Source organism: Coenobita brevimanus, chromosome 16 (genome assembly GCF_032717465.1).
Source record: "Coenobita brevimanus isolate Jiangsu-jjx chromosome 16, ASM3271746v2, whole genome shotgun sequence".
Classification (NCBI taxonomy): domain Eukaryota; kingdom Metazoa; phylum Arthropoda; class Malacostraca; order Decapoda; family Coenobitidae; genus Coenobita; species Coenobita brevimanus.
In genome coordinates, this window is record NC_136969.1 from 23,892,370 (window position 1) to 23,898,706 (window position 6,337).

At 45.4% G+C, this 6,337-nt stretch overlaps 1 non-coding gene across 1 annotated transcript; it reads right to left on the reverse strand.

Annotated features, from left to right (window-relative positions):
- Positions 1-866: 866 nt before the first annotated feature.
- LOC145391086 (5S ribosomal RNA) lies at positions 867-985 on the reverse strand. The gene has a single exon (XR_013895777.1). It is a non-coding gene; the product is annotated as a 5S ribosomal RNA (ribosomal RNA).
- Between the last annotated feature and the right edge of the window lie 5,352 nt (positions 986-6,337).

Here is a 6,337-nt window from a genome sequence, read left to right on the forward strand (position 1 = left end):
CAAGAGTAAGCAAAACCAATAAGGAAATAATATACAGCATTTCCCAGCATCCTCGAAAATTGATTTCAGCACACAAGGTTAAAAAGAGCTGCTTAACCCTTCCCCAAACCCTCTCCAACCTCCCTCCAACCATCTCCACCCGCTCTTCAGTCCTTCTCATTCATTCCACTCTAACCCTGCTTCGACTCCCGTTCAATTCATTTTCCACCCCTTCCAAGACCCCTCCGACCTTCCTTTAACCTCCTCCATTCTCCCCACTGTCCCTCTAATCTCGTCTGGTCCACCATTCCCCCAACACCTTCCTTCTACCACCCTCTAAGTCCCTTCAATTCCAGTCCCCAACCATTCTCATCTCTCTCACCCACCCACATCCTCACAAACTTTACACACACACACACACACACACACACACACACACACACACACACACACCAAGAGGTTAGTATGGTGGTCTGGTATCTGAAAAACTCAAACTGCATCGAAGGCTGGAGGGGAGGGTACACTCTAATTTATTGAATTTCTTGGAAACTTTCTGTACTGATCCCTCAAAAAAAGCTTCCCACATGTAAAAAAAAAAAATACTTATGTCATCACAAGTCCTGAATAAGCCAGCCTTAACATGTGTTGAATGTGGCCGGTGGGTATTTGTGCTGATGTGGTGGTATGTACAGGAATGTGGCACGTAGGAGGATCGCTGAGCTTAAGGAAATGAACTCCTAGGCCTATGCCCAGAGTCAGACACACACACACACACACATTCATTGCCAGACGCCATGTATCCCACACGGGGTGGCCAAGGGCTTAGAGTTAATTGTTTTACGGGGAGGGGCACTAATCCTCCACCAACCCCACTTGACACTTGGGGATGCCAACAGCATCTGGTGTTCCCAGGCGGTCACCCATCCAAGTACTAACCAGACCCAACGTTGCTTAACTTCGCTGATCGGACGGGAAGCGGTGCACTCAACGTGGTATGACCTCTAACCCCACCCTCAACCCGCTTCCCTTCTTTACATTCCCACCATCCCGTCCCTCAACCCCTCACTTCCATCCAGCATCCTCCCACTCTCTCCCTTACACTCCCCCAACCCTCCCTTTTCCCCCAACCCCCACTCAGCACCCTTCCTCTCCCTTTCCTACACTCTTCCCCAACCCTTTCTTTCCCCCAGACCCTCTCTTCTTCATTCACTGACTTATATTAAGTAGGAGAGGCTAAAAATAAATAAATAAATAAATAAATAGGGTAGCCTTTTTGCAGATCTCCAGCTTTTTATTCCTTTTACACACACACACACACACACACGCACGCACGCGCACACACACACACACACACACACACACACACACACACACACACACACACACACACACACACACACACACACACACACACACACACACACACATTAGGGAAACGAGAGTATTGGTAGTGGTATAAAGGAAGGCGCAACAGACCGGGATTAATAGGGATAGAAATATTGGACAGAAAGAGAGAGACCAGAATTGCGATGGAGCTGAGAGTCGTGGAGGTAGAGACAGAGAATCGGTGGTGAGAAGGAAAGTTGAAGGGAACAAGACAGAGCAGGGATGATATATAATAGACAAACCTTGGACAGAAGGAAGTAGGACAGAACTAAGGTGGTGGGTAACAGGGTTGAGTTGACAGGGAGTGGGAGAGGGAGATGATAGTGTCTGGAAAACAGGGGACAAAGCAAGACACTACGAAATGATAATGACAGCATATTTAGACAGAAGGAATAAACGACAGAATTGCTTTAGAAGTAAGAGACATAACTGAAAGCTTGGGCAGACTGTCATTTCTTACTATCTCAGTCTTCTGTCAGTGTACCAGGAGCAACCTTCAAAGTTTCAAAGACAGGGGACAAACTTGTCTGACCTGCCAGAGAGTCAAACTCGAAACCTTCCATTGGCGAACTGCATATGTTAACACTGTACCACCGGCTCCACCAAGGCAAGGAAGAGGGAACAAAGAACGGGAGAGGGAGTTTGAGGTGATCGTGAGGAGATTGGAATGTGAGAGAGGGAGAGAAGGAGAGGCTGGGAGGACAAGACCAAATAGGACGAGATTAGGGACGGAATGAGATAGACTCAAGTGAAATAGAAAAAGAGTTAAAGATAATGAAATGCAAAGAGGTGAGATAAGACTAAATTGAGACAAACCAGGCCATTAATTACACAGGCTTGAAAAGAACTTTGAGAGAAGAAAGGAAAAATTTAGACAGATGTCGAGGATGAAATATATTTTAGACAGAACAAAGTAGACTATAGACAGAAAAATGGAAGATAATTCATAGTTTAGAGACAAGATTACATTTAGACAGAACCAGCAGAATGTACACAGAAGACAAAGGTGTCCTAAAGACGAAAATGAAAAAAGAAAAGAATAAGACTATGTATATCCATATCTATACCAATACCTATATCTATATTTATCTATCTATCTATCTATCATCTACCTATCTATCTATCTATATACCTAGGCTGCTTCCCCCAAGGAAAGGGAGGTAGCCGAGACAGGACGACACACTCCCCATTTACTCATCCACTCAAACACATTCATTCGCATCTTAGCCCCAAAGGGGAGAACGGACAGATCCTCACCGCACCACACCGCACAAGGGTCAACTGCGCAATCCAATCAGTGACATCCGCAGCAGGGCCCGACAGCAGAACTGGTTTACCCCTGCCACATCATAACAGACCCATCCCCTTACCCGCACCTGATCTGACTAGCTGATCAGACCAAATGCGGGAGAATATCCCCTCAGGGCTGCGTCATCACATATTCATTCACAATTTCTCTCCAATTATTTCTGTCACGCACAGCCACTCTTCCTTGCTCAACAGACATCCCTCTCGCATCCAGCGCTCTCTTCACACTGTCCATCCATCCTATTTGTGGTCTTCCTTTCAGCCTTACACCTCTCACATCAGATCTAGTTATCTTTTTCACCAATCGCTCATTATCCATTCTCTCCATGTGCCCAAACCATCGCAACACCTTCTGCTCAACTCTACCAGCCATCTCCCAAACAACTCCAGTTCTCCTTCGCACTTCATCATTTCGCACCCGATCCATACGCGTCACTCCACACATACTCCTCAGACACCTCACCTCCATTACGTTCAAACTTTTCCTCTCTGCTACACCCATATTCCATGTTTCAGCCCCATATAACGCGGTCGGTACCACAACACCCTCATACAGCCTTCTCTTTACATCCATTCTAAGCGAACGACATTAAAACACTTTTTTCATTCCTCCCAGCACCTTTCCTACTTCATTATTCTAAACTTCACTTCTGCATCTATTCTTCCATCCAGAGCAACATGTGACCCTAGATATTTAAAACAATCTACCTCCTCAAGCAACTCACCATTCAAAAGTATATTCATCCCCCTACCATCTATCAACCTCGTACACTTCATCACTTTACTCTTATTCTCATTTACTTTCAATTTCCTCCTTTCACACACCCTTCCAAACTCCTCTACCAACTGTCTCAATCTCTCCTCTGAATCAGCCACCAGTGCAGTATCATCTGCAAACAGCAGCTGCTTCAGATTCCACTCTCTACCATCAACATTCACCAGACTCAGACCTCCACCTAAAACTCTTGCATTCACCTCCCTTACAACACCATCCATGTAAATATTAAACAATCAAGGCGACATCACACATCCCTGTCACAGCCCCACTCTCACGGGAAACCAATCACTCACAGCATTTCCCACTCTTACACACGCTCTACTATTTATGTAAAAACTTTTCACCCCTGTTAGTAACCTACCATCAAGTCCATACAATCTTAAAACAGTCCACAAAGCCTCCCTATCAATTCTATCATACGCTTTCTCTAAACCCATAAATGCCCAAAACACATCCTTGCCTTTCGCTAAATACTTTTCACACACTTGTCTCACAGCAAACACCTGATCCACGCATTCCCTCCCTCTCCTAAAGCCACACTGCTCATCACCAATCACTCCCTCTGTACCCTCTGTAACTCTCATAATTAACACTCTACCATACACCTTACCTACAACACTCAACAGACTTATACCCCTAAAGCTAGTACATTCATACTTATCACCCTTGCCTTTATACAACGGGACCACACAAGCACTTGCCCAGTCAATTGGCACCATACCTTTCTCAAAGCACACATTCAACAATCTTACTAACCAGTCAACAATAGTCACTCCACCACCCTTCAGGCATTCCACAGCACACCCATCCATACCTGCAGCTTTCCCTGTTTTCATCTCCTTTACTGCCTTCTCCACTTCCTCCTTCGTGATCAAAGAATCATTCAACTCTCCCAACACATTTATTCCTTGCACCCTTCCATCCGCCACAATCTCAGCCACCCTTTCCTCCTCTACATTTAACAATCTTTCAAAATACTCTGCCCATCTCTTCCTTATTGCATCCATCTCAATTAACATCCTTCCATCCTCTGCTTTTACTCGTTCTTCCTTCACAGACTCTCCCTTTCGCACCCTTTTCACCTCCTTCCAAAACATTTTCTTATTCTGTTGAAAATTCTCTGCCAGCCGCCTACTCCACCTCTCATCTGCTGCCACTTTAGCATCACGCACAGCCCTTCTCGCTCTATTCCTCTTTTCCTTATACCTTTCATGACATCTCATCCTTCCTCTGCAGCGACACTTCATATGCACGTCTCTTCTCAGCCACAGCCATACTTACTTCCTCGCACCACCATTTACTTCCTTTTCTTACACCACCACCCACACGTCTCACACCACACACCTCTTCTGCATGCCCCACCACAGCACTCTTAAACAACTGCCATTCCTCCTCCACGCTGCCATTTTCCCGATCTTTCACTGCGTTCCACTCATCTTTCAATTTCTCCTGATACTCTATCTTTTTCTCTCTTTTATCCAACTCACTCACTTTCAAAACCTCCCTGCCACACCTAACCCTCCTAGCCCTCACCCATCTCTTACCTACTCTTAACTTTACCTCCACCAGGTAGTGGTCAGACATACCTCCACCCTCCCCTCTCAGAACTCTCACATCCAACAATCTTCCTATTACATTCCTAGACACAACCACATAGTCCATCAAAGCTCTATCAACAACCCTTCCACCCTCCTGTCTCACCAATGTGTACTTATAAATATCTTTCTTCTCAAACAGCGTATTCCCAATCACCATCTCTCGCTCAACACACATCGCTATCATTTGTTCCCCATTTTCATTTCTTCCAGGCACACCATGCATACCAACTATGCCTTCAACTGCTACATTTCCCACTCTAGCATTCAGATCTCCCATCATTACCACATTCACATTCGCTCCAAAACTCTGCAGACACTCATCAACATCATTCCAGAAAGACTCCCTCTTTTGTTCATCCCTTTCACTACCAGGCCCATATGCACTCACAAACACCCACAACTCAAGTTCAAATTTCGCTTTCACCCACATCAGTCTCGATGACACCTCCTTCCATTCAATCACACATTGCTGTACTTCCGGACTCACTAACAAGGCCACACCTTCTCTTGCCCTTCCTCTATCAACACCTGACAATCTTCCATTCACACTTCCAAACATAGACTCCCCCTTCCCTTTCATCTTCGTTTCACTCAAAGCTAACACATCCAACTTTCTTCTCACAAACATTCTCCCAATCTCCTCCCTTTTAGCCTCAATCATACTACATCCACGCACATTCATAGGCCCAATCTTCAGGGTACGGGGATAACTCCATCCCCCATCCCTTTCTCTGGCCTGTCTCTTGTTAGGAACTAAAAAACAGAGGAGGGGGTCCCTAGTCCCCTCACCCCGCCCCTTTTAGTCGCCTTTTACGACACACAGGGAATACGGTGGCAGTATTCTTCCTAACACAACCTGGCCACAAAGTAGTAGTACCACCCCATAGTGCGGCTATATATGGATGGTCCTTATTTTTTAAAATTTGATTTTTTACGCTCTCACCCCACCCCCGCAACTGTTCCTTTTTGGCCAAAAACACACTATGTAAAGTTTCACCGGAAAATATTGATATTTAGAGGTGGTTCAACGAATCTCTTTTTCTCCCCTGATTGCAAAAGGCGGGAAAAATAATTACGTACATAACTGGATGTCATTAAATTTTACTTGTCTGGGTCCCCCTCACTTAAAAGTTGGGGAATCATGGTGACCAGCCACTGATTATTGCCCAGTAAAGGTCTGCTTAAGAGCTTCAGGGAAGCATTTCCTGTGGTGAGCAACAACTTGAACTTACTGCAGCTGCTCTTCATCTTTGGTCAGGAGACTAGAGAACTCTTGCACCAATGCAAC